The sequence below is a fragment of the Panthera uncia genome, chromosome D2, assembly GCF_023721935.1.
Source record: "Panthera uncia isolate 11264 chromosome D2, Puncia_PCG_1.0, whole genome shotgun sequence".
NCBI classification, from domain to species: domain Eukaryota; kingdom Metazoa; phylum Chordata; class Mammalia; order Carnivora; family Felidae; genus Panthera; species Panthera uncia.
Window position 1 is genome coordinate 195,522 of NC_064818.1, and position 14,603 is coordinate 210,124.

The window sequence follows — 14,603 nt, forward strand, 5'->3', positions numbered from 1 at the left end:
TAAGTTATTTAAAGTGTACATCGTGGTGATTTGGTTACAATTCCATATTGTTAATTATAATCCCTACACCATGTATCAGATCCCCAGGACTTGTTCATCAAATAAATGGAAGTGTATGTCCTTGGACCAGCATCTCCCCATTTCCCACACCCCCCACCCCTGGTACCACTGTTCTAGCCTCTGTTTTCATGGGTTTGGCTTTTTGAGATTCCACATGTAAATGACACTGTACAGTATTTGTCTTTACTTGTCTGTGACAGTCTGCGCCCTGCAGGTTGACATTTAATAGCAAAATTTGTGAGCACCTTCTTATCACATCTTCAATTTGACAAGATGCAATATTCTGGTAAAATTTTTCCCGAACACACACAGTTTCTTGAACTTTGGATGTTTTAGAGAAGACATTCAGCCTTTTTGTCTCAAAAATGCCTTGGTTCTCATGCTTCAAAAAGAGTTACAGCTGCAAATTTCAAATGAGTACTTCTCTGTGGTTCAGATATTTAGTGTTTTAAGAATGGGCCTTTGATCTTTGCATTTTGGGAGCACAAGATCTACAAATCCAGAATCACCATAAAGGTATGAAAAGCACTGGCATGAAAATGTGGGACTTCCACATGCATCTATTACAGCTTCTTATCTGTGGCATTTCTGCAACTGGAGGTTAAAGGATATAGAGTTTTGTGGTTTTGTGTGTGTGTGTGTGTGTGTGTGTGTGTGTGTGTTTTCTGATGCCTTTGAGTTAGGCTATTCTCCATTTCTTTGACTTCAGATTTTCGTCTCTGCAGCTGTTTCTTTTGATCTCAAGTTCTCTTTGAAGTCATTGCTCCCTGGACTTTTGAGGGATGAATAACATTCCGTGCAGGCAGCATCATCAACTTCATACTCAACTTGACTCGTATGCAAAGCAAGTCCACGAGGTGCTGAGTAGGCTGTTTTGATATAATGATCATGTAGGTGGAGAAAATTTACAAGTCATTATTGGAGACAGCACCTCTGGTGTAGCTGCAGGGAGTTTATTTGAAGAAAGTATAAATTCAGAAGTGTACATTGTATCAGGTTGAATGGCCAGGCTTCAGGAGAAATCGCAGAATTGGTGCCCAGTGGGATAGTAGGGATGAGCAAAGCTGTGTTTCTGGGAGCAGTGGCAAGTGTTCCAGAGCAAATGAGGAGTGTGGGCTGATTCTGCATGACCTGTGTGACTGCTGTGTCTGTGTTAGCTCAAGGGTAGAGATGAGGCAGGCCATGACACTATTCAATAGTTAGGGGGCTGGCGACTGTGGGACCAGTAGGCTCAGTTATATTTAAGATATAACTTCGAACAAGGAGTACCTTCTGGATGTTTTAAGTTGGAAGAAATGAAATTTTGAAGAATTTTTATTTTTATGGAGATTCAGGTTTAATTTCCCTTGTTTTTCAAGTTGAAATATGCTGAATGTCATACTAGCTGGGGACAAGAGACTGCAAGCCACCTGATGAATAAATTACTGGAGGTTGTGAAGTAGCTGATTAACTCCCGGACCTGTGGACATTAAGGTCTGGCATCTTTGATGATCTGTTTGCTTCAAGTGTTTGGCTCAGAATTAGATGTCAGGTAAGAAGTTCATAGACCAGTTTGACATTTGCCAGTTGTGTTGAGGTACATGTGATCACACTTTGGTACCTCCCCAGGAAGCAGTTGTGTCTGTTGGGCTATAAAGTGGATGGACTCTCCCCATGAACCATTCAGAACAGATGGAAGCACACTCTGTGCAAAGATACAGGAGTATTATGGCCACTCTGGACGGTGGGGCTAAAAGCACCACATGACTACATCTAGGAGAGGCGAGGTGTATTTTCTGCCCCCATGAAACTCAAAGTATGGTACCAGAAGTACTGGAAAATTAAAAACACTGAACTGGTCCTGTCTGGTTCCTGCTGAAATGGTTCATTATTCTAGGGTCACCTTGAAGCTGTCGCTCCCTGATGCTGTGTGTTGTATGTCCACTCCTTCTGTCTCCTTCTCTTCCTTGACGGTTGACATGATGTGACTGCCGGTTCAAGTGAAGAGCAGTCATGTGACTGTACAAGTTAGAAGTTCTGAAATCAGTCCTAAGGTTAAACGCTTCTTCACCGTGACGCTACCTTAGACTCTCCCGAGAGAGTCATGTGGTAGGCGTGTAGGGGTTTATACTTCTGCCTCCAGACACGACAGCCTCAGGGACCGCAGGGAAGCTTTGTAATGGATCATGTGAAAGTTGGAAGCTAATTTGGTGGCTTCCTTAGACAACTCACATATCTCCTAACCAGGTCTGTTTGGAAGGCACTTTAGGCCTTAGTAGACGACTACTCATCTTTTCTTTCCACACGCTTTCTGAAAATGAAAACTTCAAACTGTGATGTTCTTGGTGGATCAATTGTGAGTGAGTTCATCTCTACTGGATGTTCCTTTTCTAGGGGAGGTCCAGGGACTGACCCCACTTTCCCTCTGGGTCCTCAGGCTTCACAGGCAGGGAGTGTGAGTGGGTTGCATTTCCTGATGGGAGCGATGGCAGGTGGGGTCACACTCTGCCTCCTCTGTTTGTGCCCTTCCTTCCACCGCTGTCCTGCCTTTCCCCTCTTCTCATTTTTGCCCCGTCTTCTCCATAGCTTCTTAAGTGCACTTTACTTGAAAATCTTAAGTTGTCTTCCCGCCTTTGGCATGACCTCAAATTCATGCTTCATATCGCAGACATGTGATTTCTTCAAAGACGGAAAAGTGATCCTATGACTGTCCTGCTTAATTACATTGCTCTTACTACCCAAAGAATATCATCCTAATTCTTCAGTATGACCTATGAGGCAAGTAGCCCAGTGTCTGACTCTTGTTTAGCTCTGAATCCTTCTTTCCTACTCGTCTTATGTGTTTGAATGTATAGCACTTGATACATGTTGAAACAAGTAGGATTGATTCAAAACCTAAATGGAACAGAGTAGGAGAATATAATTTGGGAAAGGAAAGCAGTATTAGTTCATCTTAAGAGTTGAGATGAATTTGGTTTACATTTAATCTTAGTTTTTGATAGACTAACAAGGAAGTATGGAATATGACTTCTGGACAAAGATTTCTTCTACAGGTTTGCTACAGTCACATGTGACTTATGAGATCTTTCTAATTTATACCTCTTCCTAAAAAGCTTCATGACAATTTTGTATGTAAGTAATAACTCATTCTGTTGTCTTGACTATAGTTACAGATGATCAAAATCTGCAGATTAAATGTCAGTGTTTGATGCCTACCTGATATAAATTGTGTCATTTTCCTAAAGCCCAGTTATCAACATATAGTAGAGGTAGCATACATCTTGATGATTAAAATGTTGTTGCTTTTATTATGAGCTGTGATGGGAATCCCCCTTCATTGAGCTTTAGCCAGGTGGCAGTTTCATTAAAATATGTAAGTGTTATACCTTCTGTCAAAGAAAGTATAGAGTTTAGGACCTAACAAAATTCTTAGTAAAATATCTTGAAATAAATCTACTGTGAACTCCAACAGTAACACCAGGAGCTCACCTTGGGCATGAACTCATAGACAGTGTGTCAGGTTCTTTCACAACCAACCAGTATGAGCTATGCTAGCAGCTTTGACACATGCAGCATCACATAAGCAAAATAACATATATTCAGTTTTTCTCTGAAAGTGAAATGCTCTTTTAAAATTTTGATACATATTGCTAAATTACTTTCTAGAGAGTTTGTATTAATTTATACCCACAATGTGTATGAAAATGTGTCCTTACCCCATAACCTTATAGTTAGAAAAGCAAACTTTTAGGAAGTTATCAATATTCCAAATCTCTACCGACCTGATAGGTGAAAAAAATAATCTTTTAATTTCTATTTCCCTAACCATTAGTGAAATCAATCAAACATTAAAAAAACAGGTTTATTGGTACATAATTTAAAAACCCTTTTAGGTGCAGAGTTTGATGAGTTTTGTCCAATATATGCGGTTGTTCACCAACACGACACTCAAGATACAGAACCCCTATTTCACTCTTGTGCCCTTTGTGTCCACTTTTCTGTCTCTGCTCTGGCCGCTGGCAGCGCTGCGTCCTCCTGCTCCACAGAGACTCTGAGAGAAAGACAGTGCAGAGTGCCGGGCTCACGAAGACATACTTCTCTTTTCTCTGTGCTCTTATCTTCCCAAGTCTTGGCTCTCTTATCAGCCTTGTGGTGTTTTCTGTATTCCACCCAGTTTTTCTAGTTGTCCCCGGTGGGTAAGTTTGTGTGATACCATATGGGTAGTGGTTCTCTACTTCTGGTACCAATTTTTGTATTAGTCAGGGTAGGCTGTGATGTGGCTAGAAACACTCTCCAGGTCTATGTAGCTTATCACGATACATCCAAGTGCATTCCTCCTTCATGGCAACATGTCTATCATGGGTTGGATGGAGAGTGAATCTGCTACGCAGTCTCACTCAGGGGTCCCAGGCTCCCTTATCTGTAGGAGCAGCAGAGACTTGTCTCTACTCGTCTGTGCTTTCACCAATACGTCTGCCTATTTATCAGAAGTAGTCACTTGGTGCCACCAAACTGGAAAGAAGATGGGTGACATGCAATTTGAGCCCTTGGAAGGGGAAGAAATTGGTGTGGAAACAAAGCTACCGTGGAAACAAATACTTATTACGAGTCTACTAGACGCCAAGCACTGTGAGAAGAGATTTATATGTATTATTTCTATTTCTTCCAAGAATCCTATGGGATGGAAATTCATCTAATTTGCGAGACGAGGAGACTGAGGATTATGTATATTTAGTGTTTGTCTGTAGGCCATGCAAGTGAATGTCTCCTATTTGAAAGTCTGTGCTTTACCCAGTAGGAAATAAATTATTCAGGCAATAAATATTTGCTGACTTAAATAAATAATCTATGTTATGGTAGATAGCACAGTCTGACTCAGTTTCTTTTCGGAAAGAATTACTGCTGATTCAAAACTTACTCTTTTGTGAAAAATGTCCACAAAGGATCTGTCATCTGTCATCTGTGAGATGAACTCTAGCTCATGGGAACTGCCTTCTGGAACTAGTTACTTGTTTGTTAAAGTTTATCCTGATATCTGTCATTGTAGACGATAAAACCACTCTTTGTGCAAAGAGTTTGTAGACTGAAAGTGTAGGAGTTCTAAAATACAGGCCAAATAGACATATATTCTTGTGGGAAGCATGGCATATTTCAGACGAGACTTTCAACACAGATAGTTTGGGGAAGCAACCAACGGTGGTCTACATATTATGCATTTTTCCCTTTTTTAATGATTAAATAACCAGGAGGTTTTGGTCTCAAACAAATAAACCTTGGAAGAAGATATACTGAGTGTGATAGAGTACATTTTGGGTAAAATAGGGGATTGTGACTGAGAAAAACATGACCCAAGAAACCACTTTCTCTTTTTGTCTTGTGTGTGTTAAACAATGTGTTCTGACAACTAAAAAGAAGGGAATCTGGGGGGCTGTACTGCTTCTTAAACATACCTTATTTATGTGGAAGATTGATCATTGCTGTGCCAAAGGCTGGAATGTGAAGTCACAACACAGGGTGGTGGCATGCTTTTTGTGAAGTAGGGCTGCTGAGGAGGGAGCTTCTGTCACATGCCAGACATTGTGCCCAGTGTTTTACAGATAGGTTCTCATGCTGCTCAACAGGAGTTTGAAAACACAAGGCCAGCACTTCAGATTATTTTTGCCATTATGTAAACTCAATGTATCTGTGCTTACGAGGTTCTGGAAAAGCCCACTGAAGGGTGATAAAGTGCAGTGTAAGAAGGTTGAGGGGCTGAGGCTCCTGGTTGGCTCAGTCGGTTAGGTGTTGGACTTTGGCTCAGGTCTCGATTTTGCAGTCAGTGGGTTCGAGCCCTACCTCGGGCTCTGTGCTGACAGCTCAGAGCCCAGAGCCTGCTTCAGATTCTGTGTCTTTCTCTGCCCCTCCCCTGCTCATGCTCATGCTCTGTATCAAAAATAAATAAAACATTAAAAATTTTTTTGAAAAAAGAAGAACGTTGAGGGGAGGGTCTGTGAAATGTGATCAGACCCCCCAGGAGTCTTTGGAGAGGAGAAGTGGGAAATCGCTGGGGCCTGTCTTATGGGGCCCTAGAATCTATAACCTGCTGAGAACGCAGCCTGGGACCATCAAGGGTTTTTATAACTATTTATTCACAAACAGTCCGTGTAAATGTGATGCCCTGAGATGAGTGTGATTTCGCTGGTGATTCTGCAGTCCCTTGTGTCCTTGTGGCCCTGGCAGAGGACTCCTGTCAACAGAAGAGCGACTTTTCTGTAACCAGTCTGCTGCGCTGGTATGGTCACAGCCTGAAGTATCTGCCCCTGCTTTTCTAAAGTCCTGTGGCCACTGCTGCTGTGAGCGGGACTCAACTCCACGTGGCCCTTGTGCCCCACCCTCCGTGACACTCCACTCTGAGCCCCAAGCTCTTCTCCAGGACTGTACTGTGCAGGCCTGTGCCCTGGGCTCTTCAGTCCTCAGGGGAGCACACATGAGGGGGATTTGAATTTTCACTGTGGGCTGCTCTTGAAATGACTATTTTACACATATTTTGTAAAATTCTTTCCAATTTAGAACTTGGATTTGAAAAGGGCGCTTTTTGGGCTCATATGTATTTTAAGGAACAGCATAGGGATTTTACTCAGTTACCAGGTTATGCCACAGGAACCGGGTTTATTTCCTGCCTACACAGCATGCTCCCCGAGGGGCAGAGAGAGCCCTACTCAGTGGTGTTGCTCTCTAGACCCATAATGCAGTAGACACCGCTGACCTCAACCTTATGAACTGTCCTAGCTGGAAAAAAAGAGAAAGGAGTTCTCACTTAGTGCTTTTTAAAGCTTCCTTCTGGAGGCAGCAGATATCACTCGTGCTCATATTTCATTGTGCAGAGCAAGTAGCTTGGACGCCTGATTTCGAGCAGGGAGGGAACCCAGCTGGGGTTTACATGGCAGTTCTAATGGCCCCCATGATATTCACGTGCTCTCCTCTTTTTGCACATGGTATGAATGTCTTTTCTGAGCAATATGCAATTTAAGTAATTTTTGTCTAGGTTATTTACACCTAATTTTATAAGGTAGTTATTCTTACACTTTATCTATGGAACCATATGAATATATAAACTACAATGATCATTATTAAAGTACCATCAGTAAAATGTGCTGATTTTCAGGTCTGTCTATTCATTACAATAGCTCCTGCGTAAATTTGTTTTTCCTCGAACACTTTTAATGTGGAAATATTTTTGAAATAATTTAATAGCGAAAAAAACATTTATCCACCAATGAGTTTCTACCATTAACAGTCTCTATACTTTTTTTTTTATCATGTATTTACCACCCATCCATCATTTGGTCTTATTTTTTGATAAATTTCAAAGTAGTTTTCAGACATCAATACATTTCCACCTGACCACTTCGGCATGCTTACCATGAATTAGATTTCAATATTATTTATAGTTTTTTCCTTTTGATAATGTATAAATCGTAAATATACTATTCAGTGAGTTTTGCAAATTTGACATTGTTTCTACAAGAGTCCTTTCAGGATAAAAAATACCTCAAAGTTCCTTCCTTCTCCTTCCCACGGGGTTCCCATTCCCACTGGTCTCTCCCTCACATTGTTCTGATATTGTTACGTAAAAAATTGATCTTTCCTGGCCTAGTGTTTCATATAAATGGAATTATACAGTGTGTTCTCTTTTGTTTGAGGCTTCAGCCTTTGTTTGAGGCTTCAGTTTTTCAGATTCATCTATTCTGCTTCTTAGTGCTTCTTTTTTTTTTTTTTACCTTTTAAAAAATGTTTATTTATATTTGAGAGAGAGAGAGAGCAGGGGAGAGTCAGAGAGAGAGAGAGAGAGCCTGATGCAGGGCTTGAATTCACAAGCTGTGAGATCATGACCTGAGCTGAAGTCGGAAGCTTAACCAACTGAGCCATCCAGGTGCCCCAGTGTTTATTTCCTACTACTGCTGAACAGTTAGCTGTTAATATATTTGTGTATTAACCCATGCCTGTGCCCTTTCTAGTTTTTGGCTATTAAGAATAAAGTTGCTATAGACATTATTGTATAAGTCTGTTTGTGGGTGTGTTCTCATTTCTCTTGGAAAAAATATCTAATATCGGAATTATGGAGTCACAGGGGAGGATTGTGTGTGTGTGAAATTGTCAAGAACATTTACAAAAGAGCTCACATCATGTTGCAATCCTGCCATCAAAGTATGAGCATTTTGGTTTCTCTACATCTTAGCCACCATTTAGTATTGTTTGTCTTCTTAATTCCAGCCATTCTGATGGATGTCCACAGATTATCTCATTGTGGTTTTAATTTGCATTGCCCTGATCATTAATGCATTAATCACTTTTTCATGGGATTACTGGCCAGACATATATTTTCTTTTGAAGAGTGTACATTTCAATTTTTTGCTCATATGAGATTTGTCTCTTAATTACTAAGTTGTACGAGTTCATATTTTCTGGGCACCAGTTGTTTGTCAGAGATATGTTGTACAAATGCTTTCTTCTAGTTTGTAATTCACAAATTTAATTGATTAATGGTAGAGTTGGGAGACCAAAGTATTTTAATTCTGATGAAGTTTATGTTTAAAATTTTCTGTCTAAGACAATTTCCCAACTCCCATGACATGAAGATATTCTTCTTTCTTCTAAAAGCTTAGTAATTAGTGTTTAGGCTTAGGCTATGGTTTATCTCTGATTAATTTTTGTGTATGATATAAGATAGGGATTGGAGGGTCATTGTATATTTTCATATGGATATCTAGTTGTTTCAGCACATTTTATTGAAAAAAAAATTATTTTCCCCTCTGAATTGCTTTGATGCCCCTACCCTCCCTTTTGAATATAAAATGACAGCATAAGTATGAATCTATTTCTGGGTTCTCTATTTCATTGATGTATTTTTCAATCTTTATGCCAGTACCACATAGTCTGACTACTAACATGTTCTAGTGATACTTTTTGAAGTCAAGTAGCCTAGTTCTTCACCTTAACTCCTCTTTGTAAAAAATTCTTTTAGGGGTGGAGACTCAGGTGGTTGAGCAGCCAACTCTTGATTTCAGCTCAGGTCATGATCTCATGGTTTTGAGATTGAGACCCACTTTGGGCTCTGCACTGACAGCATGGAGCCTGCTTGGGCTTCTCTCTCCCTGTCACTGCTCCTGCCCGCTCGTGTGTGTGTGTGTGTGTGTGTGTGTGTGTGTGCACGCGCACACTCTCTGTCTCTCTCAATCCCCCCCAAAAATTCCTTTGGATCTTCTAGGTTCTTCGTCTTTCTATATATATTATAAAATACACTTGTCAGTTTCTATATAAAAGTCTGCTAGGGTTATGATAAAGATTGTGTCAAATCTAAAGATCAGTTTGGGGAGAACTGACATCTAAACAATGTTCAATGTTTGATCCATGAACATGGTTTATCTCTCCATTTAAAATCCTATTTAGTCTGTTTTAGGTGGCGATTTATTTGATTGGTCTCAAACTATTGCTCTGACTGTTGGACAGTGACTTAGTTACAAGTTGAGTTTCTTTTGCCTTAGCTGGGCTGCATGAACTCTGGCCACACACACATTCTTCAGGAGTTTGCCAGGTATTTGGGCAGAATTTATACACAGAATTTGGGGCTTTCCCTGCCTGGATCTCTCTTTTCCAGTTTTCTCTCTCACTTTCCAGTGGCTATACTTCTTCCAAACTTCTTCCAAGCTTAACTTCCTTAAGCTAGAAAGACAGCAGTTTTTACTATGCATGATGCCTGCAAAGCCTGCTCTCAGCTAAAAGCTCTGAAAGCAGGGGAGTTTACCCAGTGCTAGTACCTTCCTTCAAATGTCAGCTCCCCTGAAAAATATTTATTCCTGGTTTTGTTTGTTCTCCAATATGTTCATGTAATTTTTTTGAGGGGTAGGCGTGTCTGCAGTTTATAGTTCTTATCTGTGAGAGGGAGTCAGTCCTAGAAATTTATTCAAGTATTACTGGGAAGTAGAACCAGTTAACTCAGTTTAGACATCTGAGTTTCAACATACATGAAGGGATACTTTAATTTGTGGCTTTAATGTCACAAAACTATTACTTATGAATCATTACAGAGAAATTATATAACTGTGCATTGTTTACTTAATCTATTATTTTTACTTTTATTATTTATTTATTTATTTATTTAAGTTTATTTCTGAGAGAAAGAGACTGAGAGAGAGAGAGAGAGAGAGAGAGAGAGAATGAATGGAGGAGAGGCAGACAGAGGGGGAGACACAGAATCTGAAGCAGGCTCCAGGCTCTGAGCTTTCAGCACAGACAGGCTTGAACCCACGGACCATGAGATCATAACCTGAACTGATGTCAGAGGCTTAACCGACTGAGCCACCCAGAGGTCCTTTAGTTTTAATAGATATATGTAAGCAATGATAATATGCAGTCTGATCTTTTCTTAACTTCATGACCCAATGAAAGCCTTTATACCTGAGGATGCCTATAGGAAAGATCTCTGTCCTTGTCTTCATCTTCTTCCTTCAGTTTTCTGGATCTTCATTTAGTTTACTGCTTCTCTTTTGTATTCTTTATCTTACATTTGCTACTGCATATATTGTTTCAAGGATCTTGGTATTAATTTAAAAAACTCTTGGGGCTCCTGGGCGGTTCAGTCGGTTAAGCATCCGACTTCAGCTCAGGTCATGATCTCATGGTTTGTGACTTCAAGCCCCAGGTTAGACTCTGTGCTGACAGCTCAGAGCCTGGAGCCTGCTTCAGATTCTGTGTCTCCTTCTCTCTGTGTCCCTTACCCATTCGTGCTCTGTCTCTGTCTCTTTCTCTCTCAAATATATAATAAAACATAACAAAAATTAAAAAATTCTTAGTTTCTCCATATGTTATCATTCAAAGTTTGTACATAGGTAACACGGCTTAAGAAACAGTTTTTGTGGAGTATATTTACTCTTTTTATTAATTGGAATTTAAGATTTAAAAATCTGCATATGGCATACGTTCTGCAATATGCCTGTTATCTTTTCCCTGTGTGTTTTGCTCTGCTTGGTTTTTGTTTGTTTTGGTTTCCTCTCTTATTTTCTCTATGACTCCATTACATTCTTTGACATCCTGGTAGAAAGAAATTAGAATTTATTTTAAAAATGACCACAAAATGTCTTCCATCCTATTTCTTTATGGACTCTGACACTCTCAATGCTGCAAAATCAAACAGCTTTCCTAACTGCAAACATCTCAGAAAGTTACTGTGTATTTGTTTCCTGACTATTATGAATAAATTCCATTTGTTCCTAAAACAATGTTATTTTTCTATTAAAATATCCTTAATTTAGTTAAGTAGTTCACAAAAGAGCATGAACTTTAGAAGTACCCTATAACCTAGTGGAACATTTCCTGGGCCCTCAACCCCAGAGATGCTGATGAAATAGGTCTTGGATGAGGTCCTGGAATCTGGATTTTCACAAAGTTACCACAGATTGTCATGATGACACTACCTTATGGCAAACTAATCTGGTGCACTTACTCCAGTGAACTATTAGGCAGTGGGCAGGTGCCACTCTGTTCCTGGTATAGAAGAAAAACCAAGACACGGGTAAGAAGCACAATGATGAGCTAAAGGGATTTAGAGTTAGCTCTAAATTTCGTGTTTGCTAGTAACAACTTCTGTAAAAGTGAGAGTTTTCTTATCTAGCGATTCAAAGAATTAAATAAGATAATTTTGTTCCTAGTCTTTATTGTCTCAAACTCCCTGAAAGATTTGACACTAAAAATAAGTTCAGCAACTAGCAGAAAAAACAGAAATGTATTCTCGTTGGTTCTGGATCACCTTTCATGGCTGTGCTTGCTGAGACCACATGCAGGACTCTGGTGGTGACCTTTATAGTTCCTCTTCTGATGGCAGGATTTCCACCAAGGATAGGAGTGTGTTTCTTGTAATGTGGCCCTACATGAGCATCCACTAACATTGTTCTGCACATTTCAGAGGCTTAGAAGTTGTTTAGCAAATACAATTTTATGCTTCTTAAAATAAAACAAAAGAAAATAAAATCTGCACTATTGTGATTTTTGTTATGCTAAGCCTCTTGTGCAATACTTGTCCTTTAGAAGGAAGAAATAAGGTCTCCTGTATTCATAGCACCCTGTACCCACTGAGACATTAAAACACCTTCTCAAGGTGAGTGACTGGTGTCACTTGCAATCTGAGAATGGTCAGCTGAAATGGATGGTATTCATACACATAGGGTTTTGTTGAACTGTGGGACCTACGCACGTAATATGTTCACTTTTCTTGCAAGTCTTGAATACACAGAATGAAGTGCCCACTTCAGCTCTTACAACATCTCCCAGATGCTTCCCTTACAATGGCATCTTGTTTTCCGGACGCCACATTCTGTAGATGGTATTAAGTGATGGCTTTGCTTTGATTGACTACTTCCATTCATTTTACCCATTTAAACGCCTAGAGACAAATCTTAACATCAGGACAAGCCTCACATTCTAGAGTTCTTGTTTCTTGGTTTATCTACCTTTTCCTGGGTCTTGAATTTTCATATTATTCCCCAGTTTAAGTGCTACTAATAATTGCAGTATTTATTGAACACTTCCTATATACCAGATGTTGTGCTAAATTTTTGCATTGCCTCATATAAAGCTCTTGACAACTTGTGAGGTAGATTCTATTGTTATCTTCATAATGTCAAAGACTATCATCTTGGAAGAGCCCTTTGAGGCAATGCTAGGTGCAGTCATTTCCTGATAGCAGAGACAATTCCTGTAGCAAATTGACAGGAACCTAGTAAGCAGGGACAGTCAAACCTTTTTCTTTTTTGAACTGCATAAACCATCAATGATGAAATGTATAGACCATCATGAAAGTTGTTATCTGCACGAGCCAGTGGCAGCCTTATTTGTTTCATTTGGGAAAAATTGACAAAGTAGGAGACAGGCTGGCTCTAGAATGGGATATTAACTCAGAAAATGCAATGAGTTTATATCATCCATACCTTTTCATAATACTGGATGGAAAATGGGCTGTCATTTCTAATATATAAGACATTATTACTATGCTGTACAGTGGTTGTGTGATTTACAGAATTGCAATTTACTTTTCAATAGTTTTATAAGAATCATTTGACTTCTGGGCTGGTGCTAATTAGCATGGAGCCTTATTGGAAATTATTTTACAGGCGATTTGTGTATTATGCACAAAATGGTGTCATTGATTCTTAAAAAAAAGAGCCTTCGAATATTACTCCTTTAAAAGGAGTTTCCATGAAATGTTGTTAATGGTGTAATTTTAGTGGAAAGAATTTTCATGCATGTCTTTAAAGGGTTATATATTAAGGGCATTAAGACATTTAAAAAGCTTTGATGGTATTTTATCAAATGTTTATGGAATTTGCTTTTTCTCTTAAAGTTTCTAGGTCGCTAAGCAAGTTCTATGTAGGAGATCTAACGCATCTCTTAAGGATATTCGGGCACTTAACAACTTTGTGTGCAGCTTGAAAATCTCCACAGAAAATCTGTGGCTTAGGGAAAGTCTGATGTAATGTCTTGTATGAGTGGCCTGTACACTGAAGCTAAATGGAGGAGCTTGGTAGACCTGTTTACAATTTAAATTGCTTTTATGTAATTTTGTCTCTATTTTTCTATTATTTTAAAATAAATATTAAACTTCTCAAACTTGTAATTTTATTGAGATTTTTAAATCAAAACAATACATAAACATAATTTTAAGATTCAAATCATCCTAAAAGGTCTTTAGAAAGTTGAGGCCTCTGTATCTCCTCCTTCCCCAGTTCTACTCACCTATGATCACCATTCTAACTCCTCTTGCTATTTCTTTTGGTATTTAATTCTGTATTTCTAAACATGTTGTCTGTATTCCTCTCTCTGGTTTCTTTGGTGTTAATATTATTTGTATTTATTATTCCGGGTACTTAGTTGATCATTTAAATCTGGAGACCAACTGAATCCTCTAATTTCTTGTATTATTTATTTGATTATATACATTATTTCTATTTCTTTATAATTTTACCTTTTTGTGTATCCTCAGAACTAATGGTTTAGAATGCTTTGTGCTTCTGCTCAGATGGCTGTTAAATATTTTGAGTGTCATTCCTGCTTATCCTATTTTATCTTCCAGCTTATACTTTGCACTTCACTGAGGGAGTTTTATTCATAATACCCAAATATGCAAGGTCAGATTTCTTCATGATGTTTCTCTAATCTGGAGTACACTATTAGCTCTCAATTAAATCTTACTAATAAGTCAATAGTAATATATATTAATCCTTATCATATCCTATACCCCATTATGATATTGTCATTAATCACTTAAACCATAATCGATTTTTCTTCTTGATCATCATATTCTCTGCTTGAAGCGTTCAGTTTAGCTCTAGATTATGTTCTACATTCAATTTATTATTCACAGTCTGTATAGAAACATGCCAATTATCTCCCTCCATTCCAAGTTCATCCTTTCTGTCCATATGCTTGGATGAAGTTAATTTGATACTTTTTATTCTCAACTCAGGAAGAGACACTTGACTTATGACTGAAAAATCAGAGCACTTCATTCCCCCGGCCATAGGTGCTGGATC